We start from the raw sequence: 20,618 nt of genomic DNA, 5'->3' as shown, positions 1-20,618 counted from the left end.
AATACTCATACTTTCCTTGTTTTGCTTGTCATATAGCAATATGTCTTGGATATCATTCAATACCACTGCATACGGAGCTGCTTTCTAATCTTTCAAAAATGTATGTGCATGTGTATCTGTCACAAACATGAACAACACCACGAGGATGCAGTCAGCATCTGCATGCCATGCGCTTTTTACACAAATGGTAGCATACTCTACACCAGCGGTCGCCAACCTTTTGGACCTCAGGGACCACTGGTTGGAGACGGCTGCTCCAAAGGTTTCCACAGTACACAATATATCTTGGAGATCACCCCACATTGATACAAAGACAGCTTCCACATTCCTTTCCCTTTTTAAAAATAATACGTTTTTATTGGTTTTAGAGGGAGAGGAAGGGAAAGGGAGAGAGAAACATTGATTGGCTGCCTCCTGCATCCCCCCTACTAGGGATCGAGCCTGCAATCTGGGCATGTTCCCTGATCAGGAATCGAACTGGGGACCTCTAGCTGCATGGGACAATACTCACCCAACTGAGCCACACCGGCCAGGACTGATTTTTATATTATGTTTAATGGGTAATGCATGGGGGTGGGGGAGGGGAAACCCTATGTTTTCTTCCCATATATTTAGTTACTTTAAACCTTTTTATGTAAAACATAACATACATCATGGCATAAAATAGAAAGGTACAACCTAATAACTTGTAAAATGAGCACCTGCATAATCATAATGGTCAAGAAACAGAACATTGCTACCCCCACTAAAACTCCCAGTATGGTTTTTCCTGATCAAAATTTGCTCCTTTCGCCTCGTTGGTAACCACTATGTGGACTTCTGTAGTATTTGTTTCTGTGCTTTTTATGGTTTTGCCACCTAATTATGCATTCCTAAGCACTGTCTTTAATATTCATCCATGTTGCATGTAGCCATGATTCGTTCATTCTCAGTGCTTAGTATTGTATGTATGTACCATGATTCGTTCATCCTCAGTGCTCAGTATTGTATGTATGTACCATGATTCATTCATTCTCAGTGCTCAGTATTGTATGTATGTACCATGATTCATTCATTCTCAGTGCTCAGTATTGTATGTATGTACCATGATTCATTCATTCTCAGTGCTCAGTATTGTATGTATGTACCATGATTCATTTACCCAGGTGGAATTATCTTGCCATAGGTTTGTGGTAGGCCCCCAGTTGATTTTCTTTTCAGATGACTAGCAAATTGCGCTAACAATATTTATTGAGCAATCCATCTTTTGTCCACTGATTTAGATGCCACCTTTATTGTTTATTAAATAACCTTATATATTTTGGTCTACTTTCAGACTCACCCATCTGCTCCATTCATCTCTCTGTCTATTCCTGAGTTCACAATGAATTATTCATCTGACTTTGTAATACACTTTAAGAGGTGGCAGAGTTTGTCTCCCAGATTTACCTCTTTTTTCCCTCTGGGACTTTTCTTGAAGTCAGTTTGTTAAGTTCCAAGATAACCTTGTTAGAATATTTATTTGCATCCCATTAAAAGCATAGATTAAGAGATGAAAGATGGCATCTTTTCTCTATTGAATCTTCTAGCCAAAAATGGGAATGTGGCCGAAACCGGTTTGGCTCAGTGGATAGAGCATCAGCCTGCGGACTGAAAGGTCCCAGGTTCGATTCCGGTCAAGGGCATGTACCTGGGTTGCAGGCACATCCCCAGTAGGAGGTGTGCAGGAGGCAGCTGATCGATGTTTCTCTTTCATTGATGTTTCTAACTATCTATCTCCCTTCCTCTCTGTAAAAAGTCAATAAAATATATTTTAAAAAAAATGGGAATGTGCCTTTTTCCTTTACATAGGTCTTTATGCAACATAATTGACTTTAAAAGTTTTATTCATATGTCTCCTGCACATTTTTTGGTAAAGTAACTCATTCACTTACGCATTTGAATAGTATTCCAATAGTTTTCTGCCACGATGTATTTAATTATTCCACCTTTGAATGGCATTTGAATAAATATGTTTCTAAATTTATTATGTTACAAATAGTGACTGGTCCACATAGATCCTGGCTTATCTCTGCTACAAACATGCACAGATTGAGTTTTCTCAAGATGGCCATAGGAATATCTCCTATCCCACATGTTCTGACAATGTGACTATTATGGGCTGACTTGTTGCTGCCACCTGGTGGCCAATAGAAACATTGCAAGACCGGCTGTTCTCTTTTTTTTAGAGAAGCTTATTCTCATTCATTCATTCATTCATTCATTCCACAAACATTCACAATCTCTGATAGTGGGTGGTCAAATGTACTTAAAAAAGAGAATATTCTAACGTTACAATTTTTGTATGCTTTCACGTATGGTCATGACATATCACTTAGAAGTCAACAATCTCCTATACTTCCTTCCAAAAATCAAAATTCTCTAAAAACTGAGAGACTTTTCATTAGTTTACAGAAGCTGACTCAGTAGCAAAACCTAATCTGAACTGACATAAGACTATTTGTATGTTTATTATTACACATTTATTCCTATATAATATGTATTTATTCCCTGGGTAAATACGAATGTTTGGTTATGGGGTGCTATTCTAGACCCCTCTAGGGATGTTATGTAATAGAGTGTCGTTCTCAAAGTGTGGTGCCCAGACCAGCAGCATCAGTATCACTCGGAAACTTGTTAGAAATGGAAATTCTCAGGCCCCATCCAAGACCTATTAAATCAAAAAACTCTGGGGTGGGGTCCAGCCATCTGTGCTTTAACGAGCCCTCCTGGTGGTTCTGAGTCATGCACAAGTGTGAGAATCACTAATATAGAGTATGTGCACTGCGTTATATTTACAAAATTCCAAAGCCCTGAATTCCAAAACATACCCTCCCATTCCCCCTTCCCCCAGTTTCAGAGAAAGGATTTCTTGTAGGTCTCTCTTTTGAAATTTCAAGTAACATTAAAGGAACCCATGCGATTTTTATGTTAAAAAGGAAGGCAGAGGTTCCTTGTAGGAAGGGAGAAAGAGTGTAAGAAGAAAAAAATTCCATCTTATTAAGATGCCTCCTAATTCATTCATATCCATTCCCATATTGGTAAGCATTTAGAATGTTGCTAATCTTTTGCTATCGCAGATAAAAGCCATGATGAATATTCTTTCCTACCTGTCTTTTCCTACACAGGGTAAGGTCTTCTCCAGGCAGGTATGCCTCACGGCGGAGTTGCTGAGTCACAGGACACGCACATTCAACTTTCCTAAAACATGCCAATCTTCTCTTCAAACTGGTAGTACCAGTGTTTGGGCCCCCACCCAAGGGGTTCCTGGCCTTCCCAGTATTGACAGAGCTGTGGGTATTTTGTTTTGTTTTTGTCGTTCTGATAGTTGTCAACTTTTCTCTCCTGTCTTTTTAATTTGCATTTCCCTAAAAATTCAGAAGTTGAGCCTCTCTTCAATCTGTTGTTTGGGAATAAACATTTTGCCTTTTAACTTGCCTCTCTACCTTCCAAGCATAGATTTCTAGAACTCCATAAGACCTCTCTGGTCGGAGGCAGTAACACATGAAAAGTGCTTTGGCTCCCTGGTTATTATCACTTGGACTGGGGATATTATAGACTCTATTTTACAACTCAGGACTGTGAAGCCACTTTTGTTTGTTCTAGGTGGCATCTGGGCACCCCCAGAGGCAAGGGGTGACAAGATGGGTGCAGGGCCGAGGGCCATGGCGCCAGCAGCAACAACAAACATCGAGGGGAAGAAAGCCCACACCTCAGTTTGTAATTTCTCAAATATTATCTTGCTTCATTTTCAAGTGCTGTTTACTGAAGCCCGCCCGTGTACCAGGACGGTAGTGCGTTCTCCCACTTCATGCATTCCACGGAGCCTGCCAAGTGCGCCTCCTCTGTGCCAGGCTCGGTCAGGCCCTGGAAATTCAGATGTAAACAAAGCGGATCTGGCCCCCGGTCAGTGTCGCTCACTATCTGTGTTAGTCAGGGCCACCATAACAAACTGGGTGGCTTAGACAATAGAAACTTATTTTTGCACAATTCTGGAGGTTAGACGTCTGAGACCAAGATGTCAGCAGGGTTGTTTCCTTCTTGGCTTGTAGATAGAAGGCCGTCTTCCTCCAGTGTCTCCAGGCGGCCTTTCCTCTGTCTCAAATCTCCTCTTCTTGTAAGGACACCAGTCATACTGGATGAGAGCCCACCTCACCTATATGAACTCATTTGACCTTACCTCTTTAAAGCCCTTAGTTCTAAATGGAGTCATATTCTGAGGCACTGGGGTTAGGATTGCAACCTACAAATTGGGATAGAGACGGGGGGGGGGGGGGGGACGACACAGCTCAGCCATAACACTGTGTAATGGGAGAAGCAGACATTAATCCAAAATTCACAACTACTAGTATATGGAAATTACAGCTGTGGTCCCTGGGGCTGTGAGAGCCAGTGGGGGAAGGGAGTATTGGATGAGGTGCTTGTCGGAAGCCTTCCCTGAAGAAGTGACATTCAGGCTGAGACCTGAAAAAAGGGTGGGGGTTAAGCAGAGGAGGGAACAGCAGAGCAGGCTGAGGGAACAGGATGTGCAGAGAGATAGTGGTACCTGGCAGGCGTCTGAGAAACTGAAAGGCAGCCAGCAGGGCAGGTTGCTGTGGGACCTCTAGGGATGTAAGCCTTGAACCAGATAAAATCCACCTGGTATTCCTTAAAAAATACAGATCCCTTGCCCTGGCTGGGTGGGTCAGTTGGCTGGAATGTCGTCTCATACACCATAAGGTTTCAGGTTTGATTCCTGGTCAGGGCACATACCCAGGTTGTGGGATTGATCCCCAGTCAGGATGCATGTGGGAGGCAACAGATCAATGTTTCTCTCTCTCTCCTCCTATCCTCTCTATCGAAAATCAAATTTTTTTTTTTTTTAAAAATGAGAAAATAAAAACACAGATCCCGGGCCTCACCCTAGGTCCACTGAATCAGGATCTCCAAGATGAAGCTGCATTTTTTATTTTGAAAAAGTATCAAATCCCTGGAAAAATTGAAAGAAAAGTACAAGGAACACTTGGATACTCTTCACCTATATTCATTGATTGTTAGCATTTTGGCAATTTATGCTTTTCTTTCTCCTTTCATTGCCCTCCCTTCAGCATGCGTTCCTAGGAATAAGAGAAGGACCTTTTCCTCCATAAGCACATTACCATCGTCATGTCTCGGAATATTAACATTAACTCAATAATGTCACCCAGCATCCAAGCAACATTTACTTTCCAACTCAGGATCCAATCAAGGATATGTATCCCTTACTCCTTCTAGTCTAGAATAGCTCCTGCCTTAAGGCTTGTGGAGTGCCCCACATTCTAGATCTGTCTAAATTTTCCTCATGATTAAAATCAGGTTAAGTATTTTTGGCAAGAATAAGACGTAGGAGATGTTGAGTCCATCATACTGTGTCGCACAGAAGCCACAGCGCCAGCTGGCCCACTCTTGGGGACGTGGGTTTGATCACTCGATTCTGGTGGAGACTGCTGGGTCTCTCTATTGTAAAGGTGTCTGTCTCCCTTTTCAGTCAGTCAATAACCGGTGCTGTGACGTTTTGAACCATGTGACTACTTGTTACCCCAAACCTCTCCCTCAGTGGCTTCAGCATCTGTTGAGGACTGTTGCTTCCTCAATTGATTATTATATTGGGGATTGCAAAATGGAAATCCGCATTTACCAATAAGTGCCCCAGGCGACTCTTCTACTTAAGGAATATGGGAAACTCTGTTTAAGTCAGGTAACAAGGTATTGCTATCAGGGCAGCTGGAGGCATTAACTAAGACTCATTAGAATCAGTTAAAATGCATATCCCCAGGCCCCATACCACACCAAGGAGTGAGAAAGGAGTACAAAGAATAGGCCTAAGAAGCAGCATTTTTTGCCAAGTTCCCAAAGTTTGAGAAACACGGACGTAGTTGGTGATCCTCAGCCTTGCTGCTCATTGCATTTTTAACTCATGTGGGAAGTGTTTTTTTTTCTGGGAAGTGTTTTATTATTATTATTATTATTATTATTATTATTATTACTAGAGGCCCAATGCATGAAATTCGTGCAAGAGTAGGCCTTCCTTCCCCCGGCTGCCAGGACTGGCTTCCTTCTGGCACTCCGGCCCTGGCTTCGTCCAGAAGGACGTCTGGAATGACATCCAGTCTAATTAGCATATTGCCTTTTTATTATTATAGACTAGCTGCCCGATGCACAAAATTCAGGCAAGGGGCGTGGCCCTCGCAGCCCCGGCTTCGTCGGGAAAGTCGTTCGGAAGGACATTCAGAAGGTCGTTTGACTGTCCAGTCTAATTAGCATATTATGCTTTTATTATTATAGATTGTTATTATCTATGTGTGTGCATGTGTGTTTAAAAGTACAAACCCCATGTCCAGAATTTAATTCATATGGTCTGGGGTAGAGCCTGGGCATCAACACTTTTAAAAGGTCCCTTTGTGATACCAATGTACCGCCAACACTGAGAGCCACAGGGCTAGGAGGGTTCTTTATAAACCAAATATAAAAATGAAAATTCATCTGCCCCCACCTGGTTGCCATTAAACTCACAGCATCACAGGCCTGAGCTCACCTGCCAGCCAGGAACATCTGGTGCTCCCTCCACACCACTGATGGGCCCCCCACTGTGTGCAAATAGCCCAGCCTGTGCTCTTCAGGGAGCTTACAAAAGAGGTTGAAAAGAGGTCACTTCCCTAAAAAGTGTGAGGACGTGGGAAAAATGCACACAAAAACACATGCAAGTATTGTACAATCGGAGTTTTATAGACCAGGAAACGGACACTCTGGAAGGGGAAATGACTGGCCAGCAGGTTCATGGCAGAGCCAGGACTCTTACCCAGGGTTTCTTTCTCCAACTTGGCTCATTTTCACTTGGGCCCTCCAGGCCCTGCTGCACTTCCTGCACCTCTGTTGGTTGGGCCTGGCCTGGAGCCAACATCTTCACCAGCAGCATCAGCCACCTTAGCCTTGGCTAGGCCTTGGGCTATTAGTTGAATGAATGAGTGCAGCCAGTCCAGCACTTGCCCACTGGCTGGCATTGAAACCAGTGGATTAAATAAATCCCTTTGAGCTGGATTAGCTCATTTTATTTTTAATTTTTTAATTTTACAGACTCAGGAGTCTCTAGGCCTTCCTTATTCTAGAGTCCTTGCCTTGCATCATAGCAACTATATAGGTGTCTCCCCCAAATGCATTACTTACTTTACAGCTGATAGCTCAATTGATGTTTCTTTCTTTTCAGATTTAACCAATTGGAATTAATAATTATTCAAAGAGTGCATACATTTTTTAGGACACCATGTGTAATTCACCCAAATTCTACCTTCCATATACTTTATATGTAACTATGAGCCCTTAAATTGCAGTTGATTGGTTGACCTAAAGTTATATAGATATTTAATTCTATAATTATAAATATCAATGTTCCAAATTTTATTTTTTAAAATATATTTTTAATGATTTCAGAGAGAAAGGGGAAAGGAGAAAGAGAAACATCAATGATGAGAGAGAATCATTGATTGGTTGCCTCCTGCAAGTTCCCCAACCAGGGCCTGGGCTGGGGAGGAGCCTGAGACCAAGGTACATGCCCTTGACCAGAATTAAACCTGGGACCTTTTGATCCGTGCTCTATCCACTGAGCCAAACCGGCTAGGGCCAACTTCACTCTTTTGTATGTGGGAATCTAGTTGTCCTAGCACTATTTGTTGAAAAGACTGTTCTTTTCCCACTACATTGACTTGTCATTCTTGTTGAAAATCAATTGGTTGTAAATGTAAGAGTATATATCTGGACTCTCAGTTTTATCCTGCTGATCTGTGTCTGTCCTTATAAGCGCATCATACTTGTTTGATTACTACAGTAAGTTTTGAAACCAGGAAGTGTGAGTCCTTCGCCTTATTCTGAGAATACTTGAGCTTCTGGTATCAAACATTGCCAGTGGTATGAATGGGCAGCACAGCACAGGGATTTGGGCCCATTCTCAAAGGTTCATTTCAGGGACACAGACTCCAAGTTCTGCCTTGAAGAGATGATTCCCACCCTGTCAGCCTACAGCTCTTTGTGACTAATCAATGGAAACATTCTGTGGAGAACCAGGATTCCCTTGAGTTAACATCACTTGAAGTCCTCCCTACCTGCCCTGCTTTCTAATTGCTCTTACTGAAACAGTGTCATTCACAACTGGATTATTACTGAACTGAGAGAGGTCAGGGGGGAGTGGGTGGTGCTTTCAGAGGACTTGGGGGCCCCAGATAAGCCCAATGCAGAGGTTTTCACTCCCCCATGAAAGGTTACTGAGTTTCCTTAGCAAAGAGAAAATCACTAAACTCAGGTTATACCGTTAGCCTCAGAAGAACATTGCTAGTTAGTAATGACCCAGGGGAGTTCTTCACACAAGACCGCTGGGGACTGAATGCACTGGGTACCATCCCCAAACCCCCCAAATTTAAACCTTGTCTGCACCAGCTGCCTGGCCCTAGGGCTCTAATCTGGAGGCTGAGCAAGCTCAGGAAACAAGGCCCTTTGTGGAGAAGAGAACTCTATTGTTGGAAAGCCAGTGTTCAGGGAGTGTGGATTCCAGAGAATGTTTTGGGGTGCCCCCCTCCCCCCTTTGTTTAACTTTCTCTCCTCTTCCTGAGGGGGTGGGAGTGACAGGCCCTCTCTACAGCAACCTTAAGGTAGTAAACTCCTTTGTCTTGCAAAGAAAAGATGGTGCCCAGAGCTTTCGGCCCAGGAAAGAGGCTTAGATTTGGTGACAGAAACCACCAGGTGTTTTCCTTTTCGTTTTTAGCATGAAATCTCCGAGAGGCAGCCCCTTTCTAGATCGTGGCGGACGTCAGCGGAGGTACGACCACTTCCTTCCTCGGGCGCTTCACCTCCTTTCTTCCCAGAAAGAGGAAATGATGCGAGTCCCCGTCGCAGGCCCCGGGCCCGCCGCGCTCACTGTCTCGCTCCTGCTCTCCGCCCCCAGTTGGGGGACCTGCCCCCACACACCAGTCCCCACGACAAGGCCTGGCCGGTCTCCTCGACGTCCTAGGAAGCCTCCGGCTCAGGCTGCGCAGCCCTCAAGGTAGGGACTCGAATACCTGGCTCTGCACTGATTCTGGGTGACCTCGGGCTCCTCCCTGGGCTTGCCGGTGCCCTCCGTCAAAAGGGAGCAAGGATCCAGTCCTGGGCTTCCCTTCCAACAGCGGCGGCGGCGGGGGGGGTGGGGGGGGAGGGTGCGACCATAAGGAAAACTCCTCCAAAGCCTGGCTGCGTCCCAACTGCCTTGCATTTCCAGCTGCTGTGAGGAGGGGCCCCCACCTTAGAGCGCCTGGCCCCGCGCGCTCCCCGGGCAGCCGGTCCGGGTGGGGAGGGCGGAGCGCGCCCACCGCTCGGGAGCTCAGGCCCCGCCTTGGGGCGGAGCGAGGGCGGCGCGGAGCCTCGCGGGGAGCAGAGCCGGCTTCAGTCGCCTCTCCGGCAGCCGCGGCTCGGGGACCGACCGACGGAGCCGGGGCGGGAGCCGCCCGAGCAGGGCTCGGGAGAGCGGGTGAGTTCCCTGCGGCGCCGCCTCCCTGCTGCGCTCTGTGGGCTGACCCCGCGGGCGAGGGTTGAGGGTGGCGGCGGGGCGGTGGTCCCGGCCTCTGACAGCCTGGCTGGGGGTGTTGAGTGGCGCTCTGGCCAAGGGCCCGCGGCTAAGATAATTGGGGGGTCGGCGTGGGGGGCGGGGAGAGGGACGCTGGAAAGGCGGGGACGCGGAGCGCGAGGCCGAGGAGGCCGGCTGGGGTGGGGGCGTTCTCTCGGGTCTTGCGCGCCAAGACGAGGCCGGGGTGTGGGGGGGAGGGCGCATTGGCAGGTTGTCGGCTGGGGTCGCCGTGGCCCGATGGTGGAGCGGGCAGGGGCTTTAGACTGGTTCTGGACTCTCGGGTCGCGGTCTGCCGGGGAGCTCCATACCGGTAACCGGGAGCTTCAACCAGCACCAAACAGCCCGGAGCCCAGGCTCGGGCCCGGCATGGGGGCGCCGCCCCCTCGCGTGGCGGCGCTTGGTCCCCGCAGGCAGCGGCCAGGCGCAGGGAGCGCTCTTGCTCAGGCGGGAAAGGTCCCCAGGGGCAGGCGACCCCAAGTGCCGCCCCACCCCGCGGCGGGATCCCGCTGACCCAGCCCGCCGGCCGGGGAGACCCCGCGCGTGGTTCTGCCCGGGGAGAGGCGCGCCTGGCCTCTCCAAAAGGGCCCCAGCGCCCTGGCTGCTGGGTCCTCGCGCCTGGCGCGCTGCTCTCCTGAGTCCCGCGCTTCGACTCCGCCGGAGGAGCGCCCCCGAGCGCCTAGGATGGGCTGACACTGTGCAGCCCGCCTCCGAGAGGTCGCGCAGGGGGGTCTCCCCAAGGTCACCCGGAGCGCCCAGGTTGAGCTGCCAGACATCCCCAAGTGGAGAGCAGGGAGGGGAGGCGCTCGCTGCCGCCTCCTTCCCTGATGCAGACTCCTTCCTTCCCTGCTCCTCCTCCCCCAGCCCGGGCCCAGCCACACCGGAGATGCTGATGATGCAGCGCCCAGCCCCGGGCGGATAACTGAGCCTCGGTGAGCTCCGAATCTGGCCTCCGGAGAGCCTGGGACCGGGCGCTCCCGGGCACCTCGGGCGCGGAGGGAGAGGGACGCGGCTGCATAAGCGCTTCTCAGAACCGAAAGCCGAGCCGCTTGCGCGCCCATGTGATTGGAGTCCACATAATGGGCCCCTGTTCTCGCCTTCAGAAAAGCCCACCAGCTCCCCGCGGTCCCGGGCACCAGGTGCCGCCTCTGAATCGCCCTCTGTGGAGGACCCGGGCCCAGAGGTACCAGGCGCCCTCTCCCCCAGCGCTTTCTTGGGAAGGGGCCTGCCGTTAGCCGCCTGGGCCCGCGGGGGTACTTCCCCGCGTGCCCTGCCATTTCCTGCGGCTGGTGCAGCAGCGAGAAAACCCCTCCGTCTGGGAGACTCCCTTCTAGGCCCGTAATAAAGCTTTTTAACTCCGCGGGTGACGAGGAGCTGTCTTGTCTGCCCGAGGGCGAGGCACTTGGCCTCCTGGGAGCCTCAGTTGCCTCTGGGAAATGGGGGTAAGAACCTTCCTTTGGGGGATGGGTGAGAGGCCCCGTGGAAGTGCTTGGTGCAGTGGAGCATGGCAGGAGTGCTCCTAAGTAAATGCTGGCGCCTTTCCTACTGGTTTTGAGTGGGGCGTGTCTCTCCTTTTAGGCAAGAGCAGAAGTGGAGCCTCGGTGGGTGGTTCTGCAGGGGCTGGGAGTTTCCACATCTCCCTCCCTTGCTTTGTCATAAAGAGGCAGCTTGCAGGCAGCTGGTGGGCGCTCCTGAGTCCTTTCAGGAGGCAGCCTTCCCACACAAATACCCAACCCCTTCTCTCCCACCCCCCGGAGTCAGAGGTCAACCAGGCCACTCTGGATGTTCAACTTTGCACCTTGCTGTCAAATGGAGTCTACCCAGCAGTGTCCCCAACCCTGGAACCTTCCTGACCCCTCCCTGGTCCTGGCTCTTCCCAGCCTCTGGACTATTCCTACAGGAAGACCACTTGACCTTTCCAACCCCTCTTTGCGTTCCCCGCTCTGTGACATTCCTGTGACTCCTATGTGGCTCCTTGCCCCTGGTGCTCTCTGAATCTTCCCTGGCATGGAAGGACATGGCAGGCAAGGCCAATGCATGCTCAGCCTCCATGTCTCGGGTAAATGATGCTAGAGGGGAGTTAAACTCTAATCTAGTTAAGTCTGTTTGGGAGCCTGAGCCACAGGGCTCAGAGGTTGCTGACACAGGGAGGTGGGTTTTCCCCCAAGGCCAGACCTCCCTGCAGAGCCTCTTAGCACTCTTTGGAAACTAGGGCCCCAGGTTCCTCTTAAAACCTGCTCCATCATCCAGAGTGAGCTTTCTCTGACCCCCAGAGGCTGCAGCCAGCCTCGTTTTGTAGGTCGCAGAAGGCACGTACCTGGATTCATGTGCTGTGCTTGGACCCTCAGGACCCCCACCCAACCTCACTCTCCACCCCCAACCTAGCACTGAGGACTCAGTGTATAGTGGGTCCCAGCTGGTATTCTTCCAGCAGAGACCAGGCGACCTTCTTTCTCTGGAGCACATCTTAGAGATTGGGCTTCATGGAGGGCTTGGACAAGCCTGCCGCCTACAGAAAGCTACAAAGTATGAAGAGCAAGGGACCCGGCTGGGGTGGGGGCGTTCTCCCGGGTCTTGCGCACCAATAGGCACCCATTGTAGCTCTAAAAAGCTCTGTGACCTTGGGTAAATTATTTACTCTCTCTCAAGCCTGATTTTCTCATCTGGTAAATGGGAGGAACTGTAATGCTGACTTCATGGGGTTGTGAGAATTCTGTGAGACCAAAACACCCAGAAAGTGCTTAGTACAGCACCTGGTGTGAGCAGGCATGCAGGAAGTGCATCTTGTCACCTCACCACCGTTTCCTGCCATGCACTGGGCTCCCGCTGCCTCCGGTCTGGGGCAGTTAGACCTCTTGTGCCTCTAGCTATCAGGATGGCATGGGCCTGTCCCCAGGAAGTCTGTGGCTGAGCCTTTCTCACCTGGCTGCCATTTTTTTTCAGGATTCATTGATTTATTCAACAGATGTTGACTTCCTTCTAGATCTTGTGCTTAGCAAGGGATTTTAAGATGAATAAGGCAGCTCTCAGGGTTCTTTCTCTACGAGGGAGAGGCAGGCCTGGAAATAGATAATGAGGCCACTGTCCCCAACAGATAGCAAGGGATACCAGTTTCACCAGCAGGAAGAGGAGTGAAGAATAGAGCGATGGGTGAACAGGTGGGCTCAGGCCAGCCTACAGGTTTCATTCCTGACTCTGCCATCTTGTAGCTGGGTGGTGATGGACAGATGCCTGACCTCTCAAAAGATAAGCTACCTACCTAAGGGTGGTGATGTGAGGAGAAAAGGGAGACCACAAGGATAAGAAATGTAGCTCAGGGCCTTCTAGATGTTAATCCATGATTGCAAATGTTAGTTGCTGTTATTATTAGTCTGTGATGACCAATAACAGGTGGGCAAAGTTTGCTGTGGGAACCCACTTGAGGCCTTCAGAGACAGTTTTCCCGGGGTGGGTAATCGAGGGGTAGGCAGCTTGAGCGGAGAGAACAGCTTGTGCAAAGGCACAGAGGCTTGCTGTCTTTGGGAGCAGTGGGGAGTTACCACTGGAGCACATGGAGGCAGGGGCAGCAGGCAGAGCCAGGGCGGTAGGCAGAGGCTGTCCTGCCAAGGGGTCCCGAATGATTAAACACTCGCTGACCCGAAGCAGGTACCCTGCAGCCTGAGAGTCTAGGATTAACTTCTGCCTGGGAGGAAGGGCTGTGCTATGCTCATTTGCTAATATATTAACTGTCCCTTCCTCTTCCTTCTACCCAGGAAGCACAGAGGTCCCCTCCTTCTTCCTGAGATGCTTCCTGAGATGAGATACTCCTGTACCTGTTTCTGTCTTCCTGGGACTCACTTTCTTATTTGAAGGAAGGGGCTGGGGGTAGAGAAAGTGTCATGATCCAGCTTCTTTATTGATCAGAATATTGTACCAAGTGCTTTTCTGGTTGGTGGTCATTGTCCAAAATCTTTGCTTGCATTGCCATTGAATCCTCACACCAACTCATTGAAGTGGAACCATTTATCCCCCATTGCACAGAGGGGGGAAACTGAGGCACAAAGGATGAGGTGATTTGCAAAAGACATGCAGCTTATATGTGGTAGGAATTCATATCTGGGGGGCGGGGGGTCTCCAAAGTTTTTTTGTGCTATCTTGAGCCACCAACTTATGCTCCTTATAAATACCTAAAGCTGATTGTAGAATGTCGGGGTTTTTTCACTGTGTGTGCTTCCTTGGGTGTTGGGCAGCAGGCACCTAGGAGATGGGTCTCCATGGGTTGTGCTCTAGTTATCTGGGGACAGGGTCTGCCCCATGCTCCCCCAGCATTGACTTTTGGTAAGGTCCTATTGCAGGCCCTTGGCAAGGGGGAGGTGTTCTTGGGTGTCTCAGAGTTCAGGCGACATTCCTTGGCCCAGTAATGTCCCACAAACATGCCTGGACGTAGGCAGCTTGTAGCTTGATTAATGTAGCAGGTGGTTGAGCTCCACAGTGACCCCAGGAAGGAATGAGCCTTTTAGGATGGCTGGTCAGAGTATCATGTAACCAGATACCCTTCTCCTTTTCCATGAGAGGCAGAGTTGAAGGCCAAGATTCAAATCCTGACCCTGCCTTCCACTGGCTTTTGACCTTGGAGGATTTCTTCATCCCCTTGAGCCTCAGTTTCCTCATCTGGAATACAGATCATATAGACCATATATTATATAGAGATCATTCAGAGTTATCATAAGGATTTGTAACGACACCACACACACACAAATGCCTGGCTTCCAAGTTGTAGATAATATTGGTGTAGTACCCACAATATTTTCCTCCATGGTACTTATCAAAACTGTGATTAGGCGGTTATTTGTGGTCATTACTCTTTTCGTCTGTCTCAACCACTAGGCCAGTGGTTCTCAACTAGGGGCAGTTTGGCTCCCCAGGGGGAATGTAACAATATCTGGAGACACTTTTGGTTGTCACCACTGGGGAGGGGTGCTATGGCATCTAGTGGGTTGAGGCCAGGAATGCTGCCAATATCCTACAGTGCCTAGAATAGCCCCCACAACAAAGAATTATATGATCCCAAATGCCAATAGTGCCAAGGCTGAGAAAGCTTAGACTGGACTATAAACCCCATAAGGTCGGTGACTGTGTCTAATTCATTCATCTCTGTGTCCCTGGTTGCCCAGCATGATGCCCGGCACACAGGAAACAATCAATATGCATTAAAGAGATGAATGAGGTCTTGGAACACCTTATGTCCCCTGGAGTCCAGAGGTTTGGCTTGCAGGACATTTTGAATGGGAAGAAGAGGTTTAGATGGATCTGAATGATGATCAGCCAATTGGAAATTCAGGCCAAAGAAATTCATGCTGTTTTCCTTCACAAGCAGGTGCTTGGGGGCCTGAATGATCTGAATTGCAATCACCACTGCGTTTTGCTCATGTAGATACAGGGCCCACCTTCATCTGGACAAGCAGGCCGGGGCCGGGGAACATAGGTGCTGACAAGGAACGCCCTGTCAGCTGGGCCCTTGGGATCTGCCAAGTTGGGGCGCAGCTGCTGTCAGCTTCCTGTTTTTTCCCTTTCTAGTGGAATGAAGGAAACCCACTGAATGGCTATTTTCCACTGACATTTACAGCACTGTGATAGGCCTTGGATTAATGAGGTCGAGCTCCAGTGTGAAATCTGCCCAATCATTTAAAGCTTGGCCAATGGGAAGACGTTGCTTATTTTCTTTGGGCCATCCGATGTCTTTGGATGGCTTTGGCCAGGGAAGCAGGAGTCACGACTCTGTGCAAAAGAAGGGAATGCTTTACACCCCGGAACTGTAAAGGCTGCAGTTGTGGTCTCCCTTTCAATGTGTTAGGAAGGTGTATTTTACTGTGGGCCTTGACATAAATAACTGATTAAAGCAAAGGTTCACCGTGAGCCACAGGTTGGCTACTGAGATGGGATCTGGGCTATTGAAAGGATCAGGCTGTGTCATTCTTGGGCTCTCTGGGAGTTTGAAGGAAAAGATTATCCCTAGAGGGCATTTGGATGGGTTAGAGGTGCACATTGGTCAGAGTTTATTCTGACAGGGGAAGGGATCTCAGGTAGATGTCTCAAACTTGCTCATGAATCATCTTGGGGTTCCTGTAAGAAGCAGACTCTGATTCAGTAGGTTTGGGGACTGAGGGCTTGCATTTCTAACAAGCTCCCAGGGGAAGCCCTTTGGCTGATCTGTCCACTGCACTTTGAGTAGCAAGGGTCTGGGGAATCCCAAGGTGAGGGGTCCCTGGTGCAACCCATTCAAGCGCAAAAGCAAACCCAGCCTGTCGTGCCTGCGTGCACAGCCACCTGCTCTGCTGGTTGGCTTGCCGAGTCACGTATTTACTGCGCGCCTTGTCTGGGGCCCAGGCCTGGGACCAAGTGTGAAAGGATGGCTGCCGGCTCTCAAGGAGCAAGTGAACCAGCCAGAGCAAAGTGTGAGGGGCGTCAAGTGCTTCGGAACATACTCTTTCTGGGTCACCTGGGGCTTTTTATTTTTTAAAATTTAATTTAATGAATTAATTTATTTATTTTAATTTATTTTTTTGGGGGGGCAGCTTTTGGGCCCTAGCCCAGCCCACCTGGATTAGAACCAGCCAGAATGGGGCCCTGGGAATGAATATATATATATATATATATATATATATATATATATATATATATATTTTTTTTTTTTAAAAAATATATTTTATTGATTTTTTACAGAGAGGAAGGGAGAGGGATAGAGAGCTAGAAACATCGATGAACCGCCTCCTGCATACCTCCCACTGGGGATGTGCCCACAACCAACATACATGCCCTTGACCGGAATCGAACCTGGGACCCTTCAGTCCACAGGCTGGCGCTCTATCCACTGAGTCAAATCGGTCAGGGCATATATTTTTTAAAAGTGTGCCAGGCTGGGAGAGGGGTAGCCAGGAGGAAGAACTGGCAGTACATGGGAGGTAATTGCTCAGCAGGACTGGTGGAAAGTTGTAGAGTCATATACTCCCTGATGGTGCCTGACTGAGGGAGGGGCTGAAACCTAGTCTGCTTCACCTGCCAGACTCTGCACCCTGCAGACTTTCATCTGCCTGGGAGAAAGGGCATATATATATTTTTTTAAAAGAATAATAATCGTTAACATTTGGTGCTTATTATGAGCTGATCACTGTCTTTTTAGCTCTTTAGTCCTAGCAACTCTCAGGGGTGGCATCATTACTGATTGTGCTGCAGAAGAAAGTGAGGCACAGAGAGGTTCAATGACTTTCCGCAGGCCACACAGCCAGTACGTGGCAGAGCAAGGATTTGAACCCAGATCATCTGGCTTCAAAGCCCTTGCATGCGATCATTATAGTCTCTGGCTTTTCTTTGGATGAAATGCTGTGGCGCTCCGTGACTCTACTCTGAGGGGCTGCCCTTTTTTAGTTTTTCCCCAAATGGGGGAAGGCTAGCAGTGACCTTGGCTGGCTCTGGAGTCAGACCTGGGTTTGGTTTCTGCCTCCGCCACTTACTACAACCTTGAGCAAGTTACTTGCTTACCTTCACGAACCCTCAGATTCTCGCTGTGTAACATAGGAATAATAGTATCATGAAATGATATGATTGACCATTTAGCCTCTGCTTGGCACGTAGGATGTACATCTCAACTATTATTATTACGTTAGTATCAACAAAGTCCGCCCCTGGGAGTCACAGATGGCTTCAGAGCAGAGAGGATAGGTGAGCAGAGCCCTGTGCCGCTGATGTCCCTGCCGGCCGGGCCGTTGTTTTGTTCACCCACATCACGTGTGTCATTGCATACCTAGGCATCCCTAGCCTTTGCTTCTTGGCACTGGGTAGAGGCCCTAGTGTTTGTGCCACACTGGTGAGTCCTCAGAATTTCTTGGCTCCAAGGAAGGTTCAGAGTCTCAGTTAGAACTGGCTTCATTTCCTGTGGTCCAAGTGCAAGTAGAAGGCACACATTCTCATACCTACCCTCTTCAGGGCTCTGGCCCTTCTCGGTGACTGTCGCCGTCTCCACATCCCTCTGGAATTGTGTAGTCATCATGGGCAATCCCACGGACTGGGCAGAGAGCAAAGGTCACCTTATAGACATCGCCTCTTGCCTTTTAAAGAAATAGGGACAATTGCCTCCAGATTTTCATTAGTTTTTTTTTAAACATATACAACCCAGCTTTTGTTTTCTTATTGCTGTATTTTATGCTTTTTAATTACAAAAGAATACAAATACATTATTAAAATTTAAACAGTATGAAAATGTGGAAAATGGAAAGTGATATTTCCCCAAACATTACCCCCAGCTACTCGTCCCCCCGAGAAGAAATTCCTGAATGTTTTATGTACCTTTCCATAAATTTCTTATACATAGAAATTCATTTCATGTTTATTTACATGTTTATCTGTTTTTTCCTTTTTAACCACTCTTCTAAAACTTCCATTTTTCAGCTAATTTATCTTAGCACATGTCAACACACATAGATATGCCTCAGTCTTTAAGGTTACATGCTATTCCAGCAATAAAAATTTACCATGATTTATTTCTACTTCCTTGCTGAGAGTTGAGATTGTTTCCAGCTTTTTCCTGCTACCAATGTAGGATGCTACAACATCCTTGCTTGTACAGTGTCTATCTTTGTACACTGGCATGATTTTATCTATAAGGAAAACTTCCTGCAATTTGAACGATGACAGACATTGTCAAATTGTCTTCCCAAGAGGCCAAACCAATTTCTATTCCATCAACAGTATGTGGGAATACATCCCCCTTTCCAACACTGAGTATTAAGTAACTTTAAGTTTTGCCAGTCTGATAGAATAAAATGGAAAACATGTTTCTGAGTCAGGTTCCACAGTAATTCAAATTTTGACTCCTTAGATTGGGCCTACATAAAGATAGTTACATATTTAAGATCTACATTTTACCTGGCTTTATGCTTGAAATGAAAAACATAAAATTATATTAAACCAGTTTCTGCCCTCACTGATCCCTGTCTCTTGGAGTAATCAAAGACTTGGGCAATTAAAAATAAGGGAAGCCCTAACTGGTTTGGCTCAGTGGATAGTGTGTCGGCCCACAGATGGAAAGGTACCTCAGTTTCAGACTCCATCCCCGGCCCTGGTCATGGGGTTTGTAGGAGGCAACCAATCAATGTGTCTCTCTCACATCAATGTTTCTCTCTCCCCATCCCTTTCACTCTCTAAAAACCAATAGAAAGATATCCTCAGGTGAGGATCAACAACAACAACAACAACAAAAAAAAAAAAAAAAGAGAAAGATAGTGTGGTTCAAGTGTGCTAAAGGAATGCATAAAGAACCTAACTTTTTGTCTGAGAAGCTCTATCTTCATGAATATCACAAATGAATTCTTAAAATACAATATATGTTATGATGGGGGTGGGGTGGGACTTGAAATCCTCAAAAGAAAAAGACTTGATTAGAAGCCAAAAAATCATGCAGCTAACCTCTATTGGGGGCAGCAGAAGAGGTGGGCAGTTGGGAAGGGACAACTAATTTTGAAATAGTCTCTTTGGTGGCTCCCCTGTTTCCTAAAGGGGTTTGTTGGAAGGAGGCTGTGCAGAAACCCAGCTGAGTTTGCCGCTGGGAGTGCTTACTGATCACTCATACCTGGGCAAATGCATGTTAGTCCCATAAGAGTGAGAGCAAAGGAGCAGGGACTGGCTTTAAAAACTGACAGCCTTGGAGCTCATAGAGTTTGGACGTTGGTGGCATGAACAGGCTGCTATCCCGGTCACAGGACGGTGTGCTCTGAGCAGCACCCACTGTAGACCAGGTACACTGAAAGGGTGTTCAATGCGACGAGTGAGCATCAAAGAGGGCTCTTTTCTTGTAAAGGGGCCTCCAACTAAAAAAGAATAGATCTATTTAGAAAGGGTATGATCAGCTAATCTACTCACCTTTGGGGAGCCACACCTTAGATATTCATTTTCTTTGGGCCACCTGTCCTGGAGATCTTCATTCACTGGGGTATCTTAAGAACAGCACAAGGCAAGGAGCAGTTGAGAATTTCTGACACAGTGCTGTGGATTGAGCCTAACCGTTGTCTTACAACAAATCACCTAAGCAGGGGTGTGTGGAGCCAATTACAAAGCATTCAGAGTTGAAGAGACCGTGAAGCCAGGGACAATCCCATCCCATCCTTTCATGGAAGGCAAGGTGGGAGCCAGGTGAGGTGTGTCCTGGGTCTGGCCTTCAGTGTGACCTCGTCCCCCAGCAGCCAGGTCTATTTTGTCTGTCTGATGCCACCGCTCTGGTTCCAAACACAAGGACCACTCCCCATGACAGAACTGATGGAAAAATCTGTGAATTTTCAGTCTCATGGTCTCCCACCTTCTGACAACTCTCTCCTTTTTGAAACACCTACCTTATGCTGGATGGCTTTCTAGCAGGATGTATAGGTGAATAACGTATATGCCTTGTCATTCAAGAGCATCTAGTCCAATGGAAGAGGCAGATTGGGAACTAACAATTACTGAAGAGTGCTGAGCGCCACAATAGAGATGTGGTCACATGCCTTGGAACTAGAGAGGAGAAAGAAACCCATTTGGCACAGGGCAGATGAAGAACAATTCAGAAGGAATAAAAAGAGCATTGAGACACTGTGTAAATGAGACAAGGCAAGTCAAGTGCTGAGCACGGTGCCTGGAAAGCACTTAAGAGATGATAGATAGGATTATTATAGCATTTGCTCTAGCTCTCGAAGAACAGAGAAGAGATTGCCAGGTGGAGAGAAAGAAGGGTATTGCCACTGCATGGAACAGCATGAGTGAAGGTGAGGAGGTGGGTGTGCTGTGGTGAGACCAGCATGGGCTTTGCAGCAGACAAATCTAAATCTGGGTTCAAGTCCTAGTTCTGTCACGAGTTATGACATTGGGCATGTCCAGATGAGCCCCCACTTTCTAATCTATCCATCGGGGATAATGATACCTGTTTAAAACGGCTCATTGTGGAGATTAAAGTGAATTTATGTGTAGACCCTGACACATAGCAGGGTCTCAG

The 20,618-nt window shown here is 48.0% G+C and overlaps 1 protein-coding gene across 2 annotated transcripts in view; it reads left to right on the top strand.

Annotated features, from left to right (window-relative positions):
* Window positions 1-8,945: 8,945 nt before the first annotated feature.
* PPP1R16B (protein phosphatase 1 regulatory subunit 16B) overlaps window positions 8,946-20,618 on the top strand; it is a 101,469-nt gene continuing 89,796 nt past the window's right edge. The window contains exon 1 of one of the 2 annotated variants that reach the window (XM_059707082.1): window positions 8,946-9,067. The gene's annotated coding sequence lies outside the window, so the exon portion shown is untranslated. Of the gene's footprint in view, window positions 9,068-9,395; window positions 9,530-20,618 lie in introns of those variants that run through there. The other variant, XM_059707080.1, reaches the window with a different exon arrangement.

The sequence above is a fragment of the Myotis daubentonii genome, chromosome 8 (assembly GCF_963259705.1).
Source record: "Myotis daubentonii chromosome 8, mMyoDau2.1, whole genome shotgun sequence".
NCBI classification, from domain to species: domain Eukaryota; kingdom Metazoa; phylum Chordata; class Mammalia; order Chiroptera; family Vespertilionidae; genus Myotis; species Myotis daubentonii.
The sequence above is the reverse complement of the archived record's forward strand: the minus strand, read 5'-3'. Positions and strand labels throughout refer to the sequence as shown.